This window comes from Lissotriton helveticus, chromosome 5_1 (assembly GCF_964261635.1).
Source record: "Lissotriton helveticus chromosome 5_1, aLisHel1.1, whole genome shotgun sequence".
NCBI lineage: Eukaryota > Metazoa > Chordata > Amphibia > Caudata > Salamandridae > Lissotriton > Lissotriton helveticus.
Window position 1 is genome coordinate 1,829,014,921 of NC_136065.1, and position 20,014 is coordinate 1,829,034,934.

Here is a 20,014-nt window from a genome sequence, read left to right on the forward strand (position 1 = left end):
TATACGGTCCAAACAAAGGTGAAAAGTCTGCAGTGGCCAGTCAGAAAAAGAAGACTTCTTACAAATACAATATATTCTTAATTGCAAACAGTGAAGTGAGAAGGTACATTTCCTCACTATTCAATAATGAGCATTACACATAATGATAGTAGAACACGAAAAAATAGAAAACTTTTTCAAAAGAAAATATACAATTATATGTAAAGATATGCAGGAATTCAGTAGTTTGGCAAATATATCTATAAATAATTTCAAGATGTTAGGAGGACTCCACACGCCACGTGGGGCCCCCTGGCACATCCTGACTCCACCCCCCATCGTGCACAGAGTGCACAGCGGTTCCTACACTTTTAATTAATCAATACCTGTAACTGTACACATTGCTGTCTGTAAAAGATGAAACCAATAATAAAGACGTGCTCATAGTTTGCTATGTTCTTAAAAATCTCAATAAACAGCGATTTAAACAAATAATTATGTCGCTCTTCTATTTTGTATTTGGTGATTATCTGCTATGTACCTGCTGTAAAGCGGTCCGATACGCCAGGGTCAGGCCAGCGCTATAGAAAACTTCTTAAATAAATAAATAAAAAAAGATATATATACATATATATATATATATATATATAACTTAATACAATTACTTAGTCGATTTCTAAGTGCCAGCCATTTTTTAAGCTAGGATGTATGTGTCAAAAGGAGATAACATGAGTTGCCAGTAATCACAGAATATTGTGAGCTGACACGGTGCTGACAAAAATGTTCGTGCCAGTCTACCAACCGAGTAACCTGGTGAGGAAGCAAAACCCTCTCATGGAGAGATTTAGTGTAGTTGGCCCCCAGAACAAGTCAGAAAACAGAGAGACAGAAAGTTCATAGGTATTATAAGAAGCTCTGAAGCAGAACAAATTAACTTTTCTAATACTTCAGTTTCTGCAGAGTAACCAAAAGCACTATTTCTTAAACACAGCCCAACCCGTATTGACCATTGAAAATATTACTCACCTGGGTGTACAGCAAGCTACTACATTTGCACCACCGAAGAGGCAATGCCTATCTGTGGCCCACAAAAATGAACAATGCTCTCACAATGTACCTCAATACTGACCTGCATCATGCATTGCTACCGCATAACTAAGACATCTATAAAGCTTTACAAAGCTCCTAATTTTTTTTTCAGAGCACTTTGTATAGCACTAAAAACGCAAATCTGTAGTGAAGATTCCCCAGTACTGGGAAAGCCCTAGAATTCTCAAAGTGAAGCAGTGGCTACTGGTGAACTTTAACTGTAGTAGAGTGTAATTAAAGTGCAAATTGCACTGCACAAGCGAGTAAACCCAGCTTCTTCTGGGCTCACTGTGGCCTTGGCACCAATGGAACCAAAACAAGCATTAGCAAAGCCAATAGGTCTTGCCTATGCAAGAGCCTTTGGCTTTGGCACTGTGTTTTAACCATTACATACACCAGTGTGGCTGCTGTTCGGCATGGCTAAAAGTGACATGGAGTAGGGTGGGGTTGTGATGTGGTAGATTGGAATGGGGTAGAGTGGATTGGGGAGATTGGCATAGAGTGGAGCTGGGGTAGAGTTGAGTAGAATGGAGTGGGGTGGTTAGGGGTAGATTGGGGTAGAGTGGGTTGGAGTGGGGTATATTGAGGTAGATTTGAGTGGGGCAGTGGGGTAGATTACCGTGGACGATTTGAGTGGTGTAGATCAAATTGGGGTAGATTGTAGTGGATTTGTGGGGTAGATAGGAGTAGTGTAGATCGAGGTAGATTGGGGTAGAATGGAGTGGGATATATTGGGGTAGATTGGAGTGGAGTAGATTGGGAAAGAGTGGAGTGGAGTGTATTGGGGTAGATTAGAGTGGTGTAGGGTAGACTAGAGTGGACTGGGGTAGAGTGGAGTGGAGTGCGGTGAGGTAGTTGAAGTAGGGTAGATTGAATGAATTATAGTAAGGCAGAATGTAATGGAGTGGGGTAGATTAGGTTAGTTTGGAGTGTTGTAGAGTGGAGTGGGGTAGATTGGAGTGGTGTGGGGTAGATTGGAGCAGAGTTGAGTAGACTGGAGTGAGGGGCTAGATTGAATTGAGGTAGATTGGGTTGAAGTGGGTAGATTTGAGGTGGCGTAGATTGGAGTGGGGTAGATCAGAATAGAGTTGATTAGAATATATCAGGGTAGATTGGAGTGGGTTGATTGGGGAAGAGTGGAGTGCAGGGGATTGGGGTAGATTGAAGATGAGTGGGGTAAGATTGGAGTTGGGTAGTTTGGAGTGGAGTGGAGTAGAAAAGAGTGGAGCGAAGTAGATTGGAGTGGAGAGGAGTATTTAGGAGTGGAGTGGGTAGATTAGAGTGGTTAGGGGTTAATTGGGGTATATTATGGTGGAGTGGGGTAGATTAGGGTGGAGTATGGTAGATTATGGTGGAATGGGGTTGAGTGGAGTGGGGTAGATTGGAGTGGGATAGAGTGGGTGGATTATGGTAGGGTAGGTTGAAGTGAATTGGGGTAGAATGTAGTGGAGTAGGATAGATTGCAGCGAGGTAGCAGTGGGGCAGTGGCGGCTCCTCCATTTGAAGGAGGAGCATTGCCTCACTTAAAAATCCCCGCAAAGATGAAAAATAAAATGGTAATTACCATTTTATTTTTCATCCGCGTACTGAGATGAGTGTCATGCTGGGACAGTCCCGCAGCTAACTGACAGCAAGAGAAGGGAGGTGGGCTGGTATTGCGCTGTTTAAAGTGTGCATGTCTTCTTGGCCAACCCTCTTGTGACACGCAGCCACACATGCGCACCTTAAACATCTCTAACCCAGCTGTCTTCTGACAGCTGGGTTAGAGCAAGCCTCAAGAGCGCTGTGGAGCGCAGAGTGAGGTAGCTACAACCAATCCTAGTGCTGCTCTCATGCTGGTGAAAGCAGCACCAGGATTGGCCAAGGGAGTTCAAGCATTGGGTTTCTGTGTCGGCAAAAGAAGAGGTCCGGATATTGAGGATATTGTGAGGATATTGTGAGGATATTGCCGAGTTCGGTAAGCTTTAATTTATTTTTTCATATTATTTTACAAATGTGCGCCTGTGTGCCCACGCCCGACCCTTCCTCCCCGTAGAAGCTAGCCAAGACTGGGTGGATTGGAGTGTGGTAGATTGGAGAGGAGTGGAGTAGATTGTGGCAGAGTGGAGTGAAGAATGATAGAGTCCACACCAGCTCCAGCACAGGAATTGGAACAAGACCTCAGATGACCAGTTCGCCGCCATCCTCAGCAGCTCTGCTCCCACCGCCACAGACATGTTATGTTATGTTATTTTGATTTATAGAGCGCACGTATACCCAGAGGTGTCTTGGCGCTATGGGCAGCGGGGTCGACACTGACAACTAGTTCTGGAACAGCCAGATTTCCAGGCCCTTTCTAAAGGTGATGAGGAAGGGGACGCTTCTGAGCTCAGATGGAAGAGAGTTCCAGAGCTTGGTGGTGTAGAAGTGGAAGCTGCGACCGCCCCATTGTAAGGTGCGGATTTTTGGTACCTGCAGATGTTTTGTGCCGGAGGAACGGAGGTGTCTGGAAGGTTCGTACCAGGTGAACAGATTCTGCAGAAAGACCGGACCTTTTTAGCTCAAGTCTTTGTAGGCTAGAGAGAGTGCCTTGAATTTAATCCGTTGCACCACTGGGAGCCAATGCAACTTTTGAATTTCAGCGGTGACCGAGTTATTCCTAGGGATGTTAGATAGTAGCCATGCCGCTGAGTTCTGTACACTTTGGAGTTTTCTCAAGCATTGTTTCTGTGCATTTCTCATTAGTCCGTTACAGTAGTCAAGCTTTGACTGGATTAAGGCAGTCACTACCGTTTTTCTTGTTCCTACCGGAAGGTAGGGCAGGATCTTCCTTACCTTTTTAATGAGAAAGTGACTGGCCGAAACCGTTGCATTCGTGTGTTGGATAAGTGAGAGTTTGTGGTCCAGCCACACCCACAAATTCTTGGCTTTTAACACTGGTTTTGGGGGTTCACTCATCTCCGCTTGCCATCAAAGGTTGCCCCAGCTCGGTAGTAACTTGCCAAAGATTAGGATCTCTGCTTTGTCAGAGTTTAATTTGAGGCAGTGAGTATTCATTCATTGAATACCGGTACGCATGCAATTTTGAAATTGTGCGGTGGGAGGTGTCTCATTTTTGTATGCTGTTACCACAATCTGAGTATCGTCGGCATAAGATGTGAGGCAGAAACCAAAACTCTGAATTAGTGGGGCTAGCTCTGAAACATACACATTGAAGAGTGATGGGCTCAGCGAAGAGCCCTGAGGCACTCCACAAGGAAGAGTGTAAGAGTCTGAGTCGAATGCATCGACCGCGACCATGAACCTCCTATCTTTAAGAAAGCAGGATAGCAGGGTCAGTGCTGAGCCCCCGACCCCTAATCTTTCGAGCCGCTTATGCAAGAGAGAATGGTCAACCGTATCAAAGGCGGCCGACAGATCGAGGAGTATCAGTACCGCTGTGCCACCCCGATCCATCACCGCCCTGATCTCTGCCGTGGCTTTGATAAGTGCTGTCTCGGTACTATGTACGCGGCGAAAGCCAAACTGAGAGGAGTCCAGCAAGTCATTCTCATTAATAAATTGGGTCAGTTGAGCATTCATAATTTTATCGATTATCTTAGCCGGTAGTGGTAACCGAGCAATGGGCCGATAATTATTGGGGTCTGAAGCCTCCAGCGAAGGTTTTTTCAACAAGGGTAAGAAGGAAGTATTTTTCCAAATGGAAGGGAAGGATCCAGAAATAAATATAGAGTTAAACATTTCTGTGAGACCTGGACTGACCAGGTCGGCAATTTCTTTAAGAATTTTAGGTGGGCAGGGGTCAGTGGGGGATCCTGATTTAGAATCTTGAATATATCTGGCTACAGTGTCCGAAGAGATAGGTGAAAACATTAGCAGTGTGTTGGCGTTGGGCTCTCTAATGGCAGATTCCCTTGGGAAGGGATGGGTAGAATCCTGAAAGTTAGTAAAAATATTCTTCACTTTTGTTTTGAAGGCAGCTGCAATGTTGTCACATACTTTTTGGTCACTCTTGATCCCTGGAGTCTTTGCAATGGCGGGTTTGTTCACCACTGTGAAAAGTTCTTTGGATGAATTTTTTGCTTCCTTAATTTCCTTGGTGTAAAAATCTTTTTTTCCGGCTATTAGATGGCCTTTGTATTGAGATAGGGCTGTTTTGTAGGTTTTTTTCTCGTTCGGGCAGTAATTGGCCCGCCAGCGTCTTTCTAATTGCCGGCAGATCTGTTTTTCCTTCCAAAGATCTTTGGAAAACCAGGGAGCCGAGGGGTTTTGCCTATTTCCTGATATTTTCTCAATGGGTACGACGGTATTGAAGGCGTCGTTTAACCATTTAGGATATTTCGGGGCTGGGACCCCGGGTGGCCCGAGAAGTTGCGGGCAGGATGCGTCTAGCAGTGCGTGGAGAGATTGTCTATCTATTAAATCCCAGTTTCCTTTTGTTGCCGCAGGGGTCTTGGCTGCCTCGATAGATCCCAGAGAGGTGATTGGAAGGGTGAATTTAATAAACGAGTGGTTAGACCAAGTTAGAGCAGGGTTTTGGTGGGGACGAGGCTGTTAACTGATGTAAAACTGCCATCTAACGTGTGACCAGCTTCATGGGTAGGGGTCTGAACTTTTTGCTTAAGGCCCACTGCTTCCAGGGTTTCCAGTAGAGCCTCTGTCTCTCTGTTATTCCTATCTTCGAGATAAAAATTGAAATCTCCTAAAATAGTGAATTTGTCATTTTGTAAAGTGGGCTCGAGGAGGCTATAAAGGTTAGAAGTGAAATTGCTCCTGAAGCCAGGTGGCTGATATAAAAGAATACCCTTAAAAGTCTGCTTTGTGTTCAACTCGATTATAAAGAGTAAGGCCTCATAGAAAGGTGTGGAGGCCGAGTAAAATCTGACCTGGAAGTGTTCCCTTAAGATAATGGCCCCCCCTCCACCTCGTTTGAGAGGCCTGTCAACCCTTAGAGCCTGGTAACCTGCCGGGGTAGCGTCACAAAGTCCTGGTCAGAGGCTGTATCTGCCCAGGTTTCAGTCAGACACAGTAGGTCCAGTTCGTGGTCTGAGATGAGGTGGGAGATTTCGTACTTATGTTTGGCTAATGACAACTGGATCACCGACTGCGCCAACACTATCTTCCCCTCAAGAAAGCCTCCAATCCTCATGCCAAGAAAGTCAGCTGGTTCTCCATCGAACTCCAGGATTCTAGACTCACCTATAGATGCCTCGAAAATCTATGGAGGAACTCCAAAACCCAAGCAGACCTCGACAACTTCAAAACAGCCACCACCGCCCACCACAAACTCATCGGATACTCAAGGAAAAATGCACTCCAGGACAGAATCTCTACTCACGCACATAACAGCAAGGAACTCTACGGCATCACCAAAGAGCTCACCCAACCCAACAGTGAGACTACAGACATCCCAACCTCCCAGGACTTCTGCGACAGACTCAGTGGCGTCTTCCATCACAAATTCAAGACCACTTTGACAAATTCAATAACAGCAACCTCCGGTAGGAACACTCTCCCACTGTTCCCAGCACCATGCAGCTGACACTAGCCAGCTAGACCACCCACAGCATCGAAGACACCCTAAAGATTATGAAGACCACCCACTCTGGGGCCCCCACAGACCTCTACCCCACCACGTCTACCACAGAGCCGCAGGCATCATCACCCGAGCTTTTACACCCTCCTCAAGAAAGCTTCCAACCCTCACGCCAAGAAAGCCAGCTGGTTCTCCACCAAAATCCGGGACTCTAGATGCACCTGCAGATGCCTCGATAAGCTATGGAGAAACTCCAAAGCCCCACTACACCTCTACAATTTAAAAACAGCCACCACCGCCCCCACAAACTCATCAAATACTCAAGGACAAAAGCACTCCAGGACAGAATCTCTACCCACGCAAACAAAACAACAAGGAACTCTTTGGCATCATCAAAGAGTTTGACCAACCCAACAGCGAGACTACAGACATCCCACCCTCCCAAGACCTCTGCAACAGACTCATCGCCTTCGTCGATCACAAAATCAAGATCATCTATGACAACTTCAATGACAACAACCTCCACTAGAAACCCTCTCCCACAGTTCCCAGCACCACGCAGCTGACACTAGACAACTGGACCACTCTCAACATTGAAGAAACCCTAAAGATTACAAAGACCACCCACTCCAGGGCTGTCATGGACCCCTGCCCCCACCACATCTACCAGAGTGCCACAGACATCATCGCCTGAGCTTCAACGAAACATCAACCTCTCCTTCGAGATTGCCTCCTTCCCCGACGACTGGAAACATGCCGAGATCAACTCTCTCCTGAAAAAACTCTTGGTGGACCCCACCAACTTCAAGAACTTCAGACCAATCCCTTTACTCCCATATCCAGCAAAAGTCATGTAAAAAGCAGTCAACAGTCACCTCGCCTCCTTCATAGAAGGAAACAACATCCTCGACTCCTCCCAATCAGGCTTCAGGAAGAACCACAGCACTGAAACCGCCCTTCTCGTGGCAACAGATGACATCCGCTCCCTCCTTGACAGAGGAGGGACTGTGGCCCTCATCCTCCTGGACCTCTCCATGGCCTTCGACACAGTCACTCATCACACCCAATCCCACAGACTCCACAATGCAGGAATCCGGAACAAGTCCCTCGACTGGACCCGCTCATTCCTCTCCGGCAGAACGCAATGGGACAGACTCCCTCCGTTCCTCTCGGAACCCACACCGACCACTTGTGGAGTCCCGCAAGGATCCTCCATCAGTCCACCCTGTTCAACGTCTACATGACCCGCTCCCATCTATCGTCAGATCACACAGACTCAATATCGTATCGTACGCAGACGAGGCCCAACTTATCCTCTCCCTATCCAATAAACACAACATCACCAAACACAACTTTCGAGCCAAAATGAAAGCAGTCGCCAGGTGGATGAAGAGCAGGTGCCTACAACTCAACACGGACAAACCCGAGGTGCTCATCATGGGCCCACACCCCAATGCCTGGTACGACACCTGGGGGCCCCCCGCCCTTGGAAACTCTCCCTCCCCCACGGACCACGCATGCAACCTTGGAATCATCCTGGAATCCAAACTTAAAATGGACTGCCAGATCAACGCTGTACCCTCTTCCTGCTACAATACACCCCACCTACTCCAAAAGACCTTCAAGTGTATTCCCCTCGAACACAGACAAACCATCACTCACACCCTCATCTGCAGTAGGCTGGACTATGGCAACACACTCTATACCGGGATCAACAAGAACCTCACCCACAAACTCCAGAACGCCGCTGCCAGACTTGTCCTCAAACTACCGCGCCACTGCCACAGCAGCTAACACCTACAGACACTAGACTGGCTCCCCGTCAAAAAGAGAATCACCTTCAAGCTTCTCACCCACGCGCACAAGGCATTTCACAACACCGGACCCGCCTACATGAACCACCACCTCAGGTTCCACACACCCCAACAAACCATCCACTCGGCACAGCTCTTCCTTGTGATGGTACCTCGCATTGAGAAGACCAGATCAGTAGGACACTCCTTCTCTGGTAGATTGGAGTGGAGTGGGGTAGATTGTGGTAGAGTGGAGTGGAATGTGATAGAGTGGACTGGGGTAGATTGTGGTACATTAGAGTAGGGTAGATTGTGGTGGAGTGGGGTAGATTGGAGTGGAGTGGGGTGGATTAGAGTGGATAAGAGTTGGATAAATTGCAGTGGAGTTTGGAGTAGAGTGGGGTATATTGGAATGTGGTAAATTTGACTGGGGTAGATTGGAGTGGAGTTTGTTGTATTGGGGTACATTGGATTGGGGTGGATCAGGGTAGATTGGACTCGGGTAGAATGGAGTGGATTGGAGTGGAGTGGGGAAGACTAGGGCAGATTGGAGCAAGGTGGGGTACATTTAAGTGGAATGAGGTTGATTGGAGTAAAGTCGAGTAGATTGGAGTGGGGTGGGGTTGATTGGGTTAGATTGCATGGAGTGGCGAAGATTGGAGTGGAGTGGAGTATATTGGAGCAGAGTGGAGTGGGGTAGATTGGAGTGAAATGAGGTAGCTTGGGGTAGAGTGGAGTGGGGTAGATTGCATTGTGGCGGAGTGGATTGGTGTAGATTGGAGCGGAGTGTGGTAGATTATGTAAGAGTGGGGTAGATTGAAGTGGGGTGGATAAATTGAGGTGGGGTTGATTGGAGTAGGGTAGATTGGGTGGAGTGGAGTGAGGTAGATTAGAGTGGAGTAGATTGTATTGAGGTGGGGTAGATTGAGGTACATATGAGTAGGGTGGGGTAGATTGGAGTGGGGTAAGTGGTGTAAAGTTTGGTGTTGTGTCATGGAGTGATTGGCGTGGAGTCTAGTGGTGTGACGTAACGTGTCGTAGAGTGTCTTAGAGTGGGGGGGCATAGAGTTGAGTGGTGCAGAGTGGAGCAATGTGACATAGAGTGGAAGGGCGTAGCGTGGAGTGGAGTGGCATAGTGTGGAGCATGCATGGTGTGGTAGCGTACTACCATTACTGACAACACATTTTCAATTGAAATGACCATTACATTTTCACTGAAATAAGGTTTTAGTGCACAGAAATGATAATGTGTGTGTTGGAAATGGGGGTTGCCCAAATCTCCTAGGGGGTAGCATGGCATCAAGCGGGCAGGCCAAACTTCGAGGACATGTGAAGCATTCACGCAGTACCCTCAGACGACACACCAATCACACTACAAAAGAGTCACGACACCACCTTTGGTTGGAAAAAGATTAAGTTTAATTATGTCTCCAACCTGCAAGGTAAAAAGGAAAAATACACTGGTAATCACAACAAGGCGCCAACTGGCGCCAGAGCCAAGTACATCATGGGGAATTATTTACATGGGACAAAAAGGGTTGAGTCCAAAGTCCATGCTGAAAGGGAAAAGGTTAGTTAAATGAACATTAGCCCTGGAGCCAATCTGGCGGGGCCAACTCGGGCTCTCATCCTTAGGGGGTTGGCTGAAATTGCAAAATCCAACATTATGCATAACCACACCTCATGCGTTATAACGCCAATCCCCACCCCTGTAAGGGAAAACAGAGCATCACAGCACATTTAATATTAGACAGGAGCACCTGTCATGAATCAACCTGGCCGGCTCATTAACAAGGGGCATGAACAGGGGCCTGGAATAACTCGTCAGGCCAACAAGGGGCATTTATGCATTTAACTTGGGCCTGACTCTAGGCCTATGAAACTCAACCTAGGGCAAACCCTCCCCGGAGTATAGACATATAGATTAGATGTCAGGCCTAAACATTTCAGGGAACATCAGGCAACAGGTAAAAATGTGCATTACATTAGGCATATCACCTGGCTATGCGTAGCAAACATTTCCCTGGGGCCCCTACAACATTCTACATTTCCCCCATGGCCTTTATGATTAACCGGGGTCTCTGTAGGCAGTCCAGTAGGGCCTAACTGGTATCCTGTGATTAACTAATTCCCCAGCCAGAGGCTACTTTCATGGCCCAACAGTCACTCGGTTTCCCCCTGGGAGGGCGAACTCCCTCTGCGGCAGTTAGTCAAGGCCAATGGGGCCCAACCACAACTTTCCCCTTCTCGGGGGACGGGGGTTTACCTGTCTCTTTTTAAGGGCCCTCCGGGGTATTGTGGGCCAGTCAGGGGAGGCCCGTGCTACTCCGGCGCTTCCCTCGGGGCCTCCCTTCAGCTTCAACGTTGCCCCGGCCTTCCGGGGGCCTGCGCTGGTGGGTCAGGGCCTTCCTCTGATTTGCGCCGGCAGGTGAGCCTCCTGCTAAGCCCTCCGGCGATGTCAGTGGCGGGCGGGGCTCCGATGCACTTCCCGAGCCCCCGCGTGGGTATCTCTCCCGTCCCGGGCCCTCCTCGGTGCTTGCCGGGCCCGGGGACCAATCAGGAGGGAGGCGCGTGGATGGCAGCCAATGGCGTGTACCGAGCCCCAGATCCAATCCAAGACTCGCTTGCGAGGGGCTCGGCCACGCGGCCAATCACTGCGTGGCGGGGGCGTGGCTTGACGCGCCCCCGTCACGTGAGGCTAGCGGGACGGCTTCCTCGGGCCTAGCGCGGCCCACTTCGAACTCCAGCGGCCTGACAGGAATTTTAATGGCGGCCTCTCCAAGGCTCCGGGGGCCGCCTCTAGGACTCTCCACACTTGGGCCCTGCGCAGCCCACTGCAGGATGGCGGCGGCCCTCTCCTATTCTCCTCAGGGCAGCCTCGGCTGCGGCGGTGAGTGGGGCAGCAGTGCTTTCAGCGCGGAGAAGCTTCACAGCGCTTGAATGGCACGCGATGCCAGCGCTTCTTAGGGGGCATGCAGCGCTCGGTCAGCCCAGCAGTTCCCGGGCAGCATAGCGCTTCAGCAGGCGGTCATAGCGCTTCCAGGCAGCAATCACCAGTAGCGCTTCCAAAGGGTCAATTACTTCATAGCGCTCCGCAGGGGCACAGGATACGGCGCTTTTCAGGACACACAGTCTCTAGCGCTGATACCAGTGGCAGTAATCCTGGGCACAGAAGCGCGCTCTAACACAGCGCCTCACAACTTCACAGCGCTTCGCAGGGGCACACAAGATAGCGCTTAGAGACACTAATACAGCGCTTCTCTTCCCACAGCGCTGAGTAGGCAGTCCAGGGCTTCTAAGGACACGCAGCTCCTCCCAGTCCAACGCTCACGGGCAATGCAGCAGCAGCACTTCCAAAGGGGCCACAGCCTCCTGGGGGCACCAACCTCCCCAGACAGCGTCTGACAGGCGCACCTCACGGAGGGGGGGGGGCGAACAGTTCCACAGCCAGCCCCAGGGGCACACTCCTCACCTCCTGGGGGGTTCAAGCCCACAGCATTCCTCCTCTTCTGGGCACCTCTCTCCTCAGCGCTGGCGTAGTACCCGGTCCAAACAGCGTCAGTGACCTGGATAGGGGCCCTCCCTTGTCAGGGGCCGATGGGGACAACAGAGGGGGGGGTTTATAGGGGTGCAGGGCCCAGCTCACAGGCCCATGTGGCGGTAGCACCTCACAGAAGATCCCCTCTCTTCTTTGTCCCAGCACTGACTGACTCTCTGGTGACACTTCTCCCTATTTATACCCTCCTCCCAGGCAGTGCCAGGACCTTCTAGAATGTTGGCACATCTAGCCTAAACTGGTTCTAGGGGAGGGGGTGAGCACCCTGAGTGCCAGGCTTTCCCTCCAAAAGCTAGGGGTAGCTGGGTAATATTATCTAGACCGCTGACCTATGGCAGTCCAGTGGCAAAACCCATGGCCATGGCATCCATTTTAAATACAATACTTTTCAGTCAGGTGCAGTTCTAAAATGGGGAAATTTACAAGTGCTCACATTATTACATGTAATTACATTTTTCAAAAGGGGTCTCACACCACTCATGGCCTATACAGGTTTAATCCCATGGGGGAGACAATCTAGATAAGGGGGTCAAAAGCGAAAAATTTGGGGGAAAAGGCCAAGTCCAACAGTGTGCAAATGTAATCACCTGGGGCCAGATGTAGGTGGCCAATTACCGGTCGGTAACGGCCGAATTCGGCCGTTATCGACCGGTAATTGGATTTTGAGATGTAGGAGCATGCTTTACAGAATCGGTATTTTACCGATTCTGTATTTACAGATTCGGTAAAATTACCGAATCGGTAAATACAGACTCGGTAAAAATACCGAGTCTGTAAAAGCATATGTAGGTAGCACATCTTTGAGTGCCGCAGGCCTTTCAGATTCGGTATTTTACCACCCAATCCAATTGGGTGGTAAAATACCGAATCCAGGTGTGCATGCACATGTGTGCATGCACACCTGTGCCATGTGACACACAGACATGCCCTTAGGCATGTCTGTGTGCCACATGGTGCACATGCCTATTTTTGGGGTGCCAGAGGGTGTCAAAGTGACACCCCCTGCACACTTGCAAAAATCGGTATTTACCAATTCTGTAATTACAGAATCGGTATTGCCCATTGATTCCTATGGGCTGCAAGGCCCATAGGAATCAATGGGCAATACCGATTCGGTATTTACAGAATCGGTAAATACCGAATCTTAACGATTCGGTATTTACCGACCCTGAAATACCTACATCTCCCCCCCTCTATTTTACCACCTCTAAAATACCGATTCGGTATGAATCGGTATTTAAGAGGTGGTAAATTAAAATTACCTACATCTGGCCCCTAGTGTATTGGTGTGTTTTGATCGTATTGATATATTCTGAAACATCAGCAAAGCTCTCTTTTTTGTTGCGTGCTAGAAAAAAATCCTATACCCTCTCCTCTTACATGTATAATCGACAGGATTCCCACTTACATTGTCTCACTTTGAAGTCAGAGAAAGAATGGTAAACACCAAACTCCCTCCAAGAGAGAGCTTGACATTTGACCTTTGCATTTGAATGCACAGTAAATGTGACAAGATAAGAACATGATTTAAAGGCCTGTTTACAGAAAGAGAGTTTGTAGAAGAAAACAGTTAGTGTGTGGGCAACTGGAGGGACGAGCTCAGCCTAAAGCCAGCAAATAGAAAGGCAGCAAATGTGTGTTACAAACCACAAAGCCAATGGTAAGCAACGGGCAGAATGCATTCCTAGGTCAGCTTTTTGAATATCCCAAAGATGTCTTTTTCAAACTAGACAGCACAGCTTCGACCTAATAGGGCCTAGTTGTGCATTTTCCAGTGCAATTATTGCATAAATTGACTAGAATGTAACATGTTCTAAAATAGCCTCCATTAAACACTTAAGTATTTTTGTGAGTTCCTACCCTCCAAGAAATCTTTGCGAGAATGGTGGCAAAGTGGTACATTTTTACAGCACAACCGCCCTAAATTAACTTAAAAGCAAGCTGTATTACAGACAGACAGTTGAAGACATATTGGATATGAAATTTCACAAGGCCTGTCATTTTAAAAACATATTTATAGCACATTTTCAACTTCTATGTCCTATTTCTTTTTATGTTTCCAAACTGCTAGTTCCAACTGGTTTCTCGGTCAGATTATATGAATGAGAATTGCGATTCTAATAGGTATTCTGTTCTTAGAATCGGGATTTTATTAAAGACAAGGAGGCTAGCATTATGCATAATACTTTTATTTCCCACTTCTGAGCAGCACCTTTTAAAGCTCATGGATTCTTAAAACATCACAATCCAAAAAGAACTTTGACAAGCATAAGTAACATGAGGCCACCATCTTCCTCCTCTTTTCGTTTGCCCCTTCTAAATCTTCTTCAAACACTCTTCTTATTTATCCATACGAGAATTATCCAAAATGTAATTCTCTACAAAAAGGAAAAAAATATATAATAAATATAACATTCTTCTTACAATAGATACAACTTTTCATCCAATGAACCATGACATTTTAATTCCAAAACATAAATCTTTTACACCCAGGGAAGGGTGGGAGGGATAATGCTAGCCTACTTGTCTTTAATAAAATTCCCATTCTAAGAACAGTAAACCTATTAGAATCGCAATTTTATGTCAAGACAGGAGGCTAGCATTATGCATGTTTAAAGCTTTACTAAAACACATTTAGAAACGTGCTCTACTGATTTAAAATAGAATCTTTTAAAAGTAGAGGCAGAAGACCAGTCTTCTGCCTTCATAATATCTTCCAACCTACCTCCCAACATGCTTACCTTACTTGCCATTGCTCCGCATACTGAGTGTGCAGTAAAATTACTCACATCTACACCAGTCTCTCTCATTGCACATTTAACGCATCTAGCAATAGTTGCATTTGAAACTGCCTAATATGGATTTACATAAGGAATCAACACTTGATCTATCCCAACAGCCCTTTTCTCCAACATTCTACTTTCATATTCTTTTAAAGATCTAACCACACACAAACTAGTACAGTCATCAAACAATGGGTAAAACACAGAAGTTGAGATAGTCTTTGTCCTTTTACAAATTTCAAACATCACAACATTTGGTTGGTAAAATCTATGAGAAATGTCCAACGCCCTTACATCAGAAACTCTTCTAAACTAAATTAGACACAATAAAGTGGCTAATTTCCAAGATAACTGTCTAGAATCCAAAAATGTATTACTAGGCCAGGCCATGAATAACATAAGAGCCAAATCCACATCCCACAGTGACTTGTATCTCGATTCAGGTGGCCTTCTCGCCTGAATACCTTTCATGACCCTACAAACTAAAGGACTCCTACCAATAGTCGTTCCATGACTCAAGGAATGGCCGGCTGAAACTGCTGATCTATAGCAATTAACAGTCCTATAAAACATAGCTTTTTCAAAAAGACTAGCTAACTAATTCGCTACTTGTACATCATCTGCTTCCAAGGGATCCAAATCCCTTTCCACACACCAACAAAGCCATACTCTCCACGATCCTCTATACCTTCTTCTTGTTCCTGGTGCCCAGTATTCAAATAATAACTCTGCAGCCGTTCCTGAAAGATCTCTGTATGTTCTCAAATCCCTGATATCTTCCAAACTAGAAGGTTGAGAGAACCTGATTCCACCAAAGGATGTTCCTCCCCTTCCACATTCTTCAAAAATCCTCTGAAAGCCCAAATTCTTATAGGTTCTGACACTGCTAGTTCCATCACAGAAGGAAACCAAGCTTGACTCTTCCAAAAAGGAGTTACTAACACTAGTTGACATTTCTGTTTCCTTACCTGAACTATAACTCTCTGAATCATTGAAAACGGAGGAAATGCATAACATTTCCACCTTGTCCAATCTTGTTGTAACGCATCCACTGCTATTGCACCTGGATCCGGTCTCCAAATCACATACTTCTCTAGCTGATTGGTCAATCTCGATGCAAACAGATCCACTTCCAATGGACCCATTCTCTTGATCAACTGAACAACAATTTCTTCTCTCAGCTTCCAATCGCTGTAATCCACCATATTCCTTGAATTACAATCTGCCATCACATTCCAGACACCTGGTAAATATTCTGCTTTCAACCCAATCTTGTATTCTAAACAAAACTCCCAAATTTCCTTTGCTAATTCTGCCAAGTCTTTCGACCAAGTCTGTTTATGTAAGAAACAGCAGATTCATTGTCCATCCTTAAGAGAACTGATCTTCCTACCAAATTGTCTTTGAAACTCTTCAGAGAAAATAACCCTGCTTTCATCTCCAAAGAGCTGATATGTCCTTCATTCTCTGAAAGAGACCAAACTCCACCAGTCTCTTCCCCAAGACCAAATGCGCCCCAACCTAAATTGCTCGCATCCGTCTCCAAAACAAAATCTGGACAAACACCAAAAATCGCCCTTCCATTCCATGCCTCCATGTTTTCTTTACACCAAATCAATTCCTCTCTTGCCTCCATGGAAATATCTACCATGTCTCCATACCACAAACCTCTCTACAATCCATTTGTCTTCAATCTCTGCAAAGCTCTGTAATGGAGAGGACCAGGAAAAATTGCCTGAATCGATGAACTCAACAAACCAATTATCCTTGTCAGATTGTTCAAAGACGCTCTTTCTTTGATCAACACTTTCTGCAATTCTTGTTTTTATCTTCTTTACCTTCTTCTCTGGAAGACATAACTGACATAAAACGGTGTCTACCATGAATCCCCAAAATTCCACCTTCTTCACAGGTTCCAAAACTGACTTTTCCAAATTTATTAAAAACCCCAAATATTGTAGAAAACTCATTACAAAATTCAATTGTTCTTTCAAAATTTGAAAATCTTGATTCATTAGCAAAATATCGTCTAGATAAACAATTATTCTTATTCCTCTCTCTCTCAAAAAACCCACTACAGTCCTCATCAACTTGTAAAACACCATGGCGCAGATGAAAGTCCAAAAGGAAGGCTCTTGAATTGATATAACTGACCCTTCCACCTGAATTGTAGAAATGTCTGACTCTCCTCTGCAATCGTAATTAAATAAGCATCCTTCAGATCTAGCTTCACCAACCAATCTCCTTCCTGTAGAACATCTCTCATTAAATGAATTACCTCCATTTTGAAATATCGGTAAATCACATATTGGCTTAGACTTCTTAAATTTATTACAGGCCTCCAACCTTTTCCTTTTTTCTCTACTAGAAAAAGAGTATTTAAAACCCCTTTTTCTTCCTCTCCTACTCTGGCAATCACATTTTTCTCTAACATCATACACACCTCGTTCTCTACTATCAACATTAATTCCTCCTGAAACCTCAGCTCCATAGGTTCTTTTTCCTGTTTTGAAACTGATACAAACTCTACTCGAAAGCCTTCTACTGTTTCTAGGACCCAAGCATCCTTTGTCACCTCTTTCCATTTCTCTTTGAAATACTTTAATCTTCCTCCTACTTCTTTCAGGATAGAAAAAATACCAGTCTTCATACTCACCCTGGTTATAATGTTGAGACTGTCCTTGTCCTCTTCCTCTACTTCCTCGTGTCCTGCCTCTCCTCTTTGTCGAAAGAAGTTGAAATTATTCTGTCCTCTACCATAACTTCCTCCTTGGTTTTGGTAATGGGCTCTGTTATTTCCACGGCCGGCAGATATTTATTTGATATTTATTAGAATTTGTATAGCGCAACTATCGCTCCGGAAGGAGCATCTTGGCGCTAAGCACAACAGAGAACCAGCAGTGGGGAGAAAGGATCTGATGGCTGCGAGTACCGATGAGTCAGACTGAGAAAAAATCCGGGTCTTCAGGAGTTTCCTAAAAAGGCTTTCTGAGGGGGCATGCCTAAGGTTGGGGGGGAGACAGTTCCATGCTTTGGCTGCCAAAAAAACAAAAGTTTTCCCACCTTTGGTTTTTAGTTTAATTTTGGGTACAGAGATTAAATTCGCTCCTGAGGACCTTAAACAACGAGTTGGAGTATAGAGCGGAAATCGCTTGGACAGGTAGGAAGGGCCGGTGTTCCTGGTAGATTTGAACACCGTAACAAGGAGCTTAAAGAGAATTCTCTTATGGAGGGGCAGCCAATGGAGAGTGCTGAGGGCCGCGGAGGCCGAAGACCTGCGGGGGAGTTTCAGGACGAGCCTGGCAGCCGCGTGTTGCACACTTTGCAATTTCTTTAGGGAGGATTTCTTTATGCCTGCTAGGAGGCCATTGCAATAATCTAGCCGGGAGAGAATGAGCGCCACCGCGACTGATTTCCTGGCGGAGATGGGCAGAAAGTCAAAGAATTTCCTGAGCTGCCTGATCAGGCTAAAACAGCGCCCCGCAGTGATGCGCACATGCTCGTCAAAACTAAGGGACGAGTCGAATTGGACTCCGAGATTGAGGGCTAAAGTGACCGTACTCGGCGGTGCTTCAGAGTTAGGAGGCCACCAATCTTTAGGGGAAAAGAGGGTGCCTTTGCCGAGGGGTATTATTTCAGTTTTGGTACTGTTACATTTAAGATGATTCAGGTTAAGCCAGGAGAAGACTTGGGAGAGGCAGTTTTGAAATCTAAGGGCAGCGTCAGGGTGTCTTTTATCAATGGTGACGACGAGCTGAGTGTCGTCGGCATAGGAAGTCACGAGGATCCCATGGGATTCGATCAACGTGAGAAGGGGGGCCATATATATATTGAAGAAGAGAGGGCTCAGTATTGATCCTTGGGGGACACCAGAGGTGGTGGATTTTTCGCCAGAGAGAAAGGGGCCTAAGGAGACAGTTTGAGATCGATTGGATAGAAATGAAATAATCCAGGCCAGGGCGGAACCAGCGACACCAATCTCACGCATCCTATTAATAAGAATGGCATGAGAGATGGTGTCGAAAGCCGCGGTTAAGTCGAGCAGGATGAGGACAGCTTGTTTGCCCTCATCCTGCAAGAACTTGATGGTATCTGACAATTCAATTAGTGCAGTTTCCGTTGAGTGGCCTGGGCGGAAGCCGGATTGCTGTTGATGCAAAATGCATTTGCTTTCCACAAAGATTTTGAGTTCTTCATGAACTAACTGTTCGGTGATTTTGCCAAGTGCTGGGAGGAGGGAGATTGGGCGCATGTTGGATAGGTCGGTTGGGGATTTATTTGGCTTCTTCATGAGGGGCTTGACTGTGGCCTTCTTCCATTCAGTAGGGACAGTGCCAGAATCGAGCGATTCGTTAATGATGGCATTGATTGATGGGGTAACAACCTCAATGAGGTGCTGTAAAATAATCGGGGGACAGGAATCCGTGGGGGCTCCGGATCTACAGGTCAGGATGGCCTTTTGAGTTTGTGCCAGGGAGACAGTGGAAAAGGATTTAACTATGTCAAAAATGGTTTGTTGTTTCTGATTGGCTGCGTCTATGGCTGAAGTGAAGAATGCCTTTTTTGCTTTTTTTATGTTAAGGAGGTATTGCTTCCTCTGGGAAATGTATGTCGATCTGGAGGAGGGATCATAAGTCTTCCTCCACTCTCTTTCCAGGACCCTACACTTTAGGTGACAATCACTGAGGGCCTGGGTGTACCAGGGAGCATTAGGCTTCCTTTTGCCTTGTCCCAATTTTTGGTTGGGGGGGTTGGAGTTGGCGGCAACCACTCCATCCATCCACAAATGAAAATTGATAGAGTCCTGTGATGCCTCTCCTACGATAGGAGGGGGGGGGACAGGGGGCTGGGGATTCAACTTAATGCGCTCGGCTACTTTCTTCCAGTTAACGGGAAAGGGGGTGGGAGAGTGTTTGATATGCGAGGACAAGGGGGGTGAAGTCATGATGGAGAAGGGAATGAAACAGTGGTCTGTCCATATTTGCGGTAATGGGGGAGAGGTATTTAAGGACGCCAGGTTTGTACAGATGCCGTCAAGTGTATGTCCAGCCTGGTGGGTAGGGGAGGAGACCAATTGGGAAAGACCAAAGATCTCAAGTGAGTTTAAAAAGTTGACGGTGGGATGGTCTGTGCAAGATTCCAAGTGCACAAGTGAAGATTGGCCCCTTCTACCGGCCTGTCCATAAAAACTATTGTTGTGACTGAAGACTCTACGCATATTAAATTGCGCCCTATCTAGACTTGTGGAAGTATTCACAAACTTCGATAAAGACTTAACCATCCCATCTCCAAAAAGAAG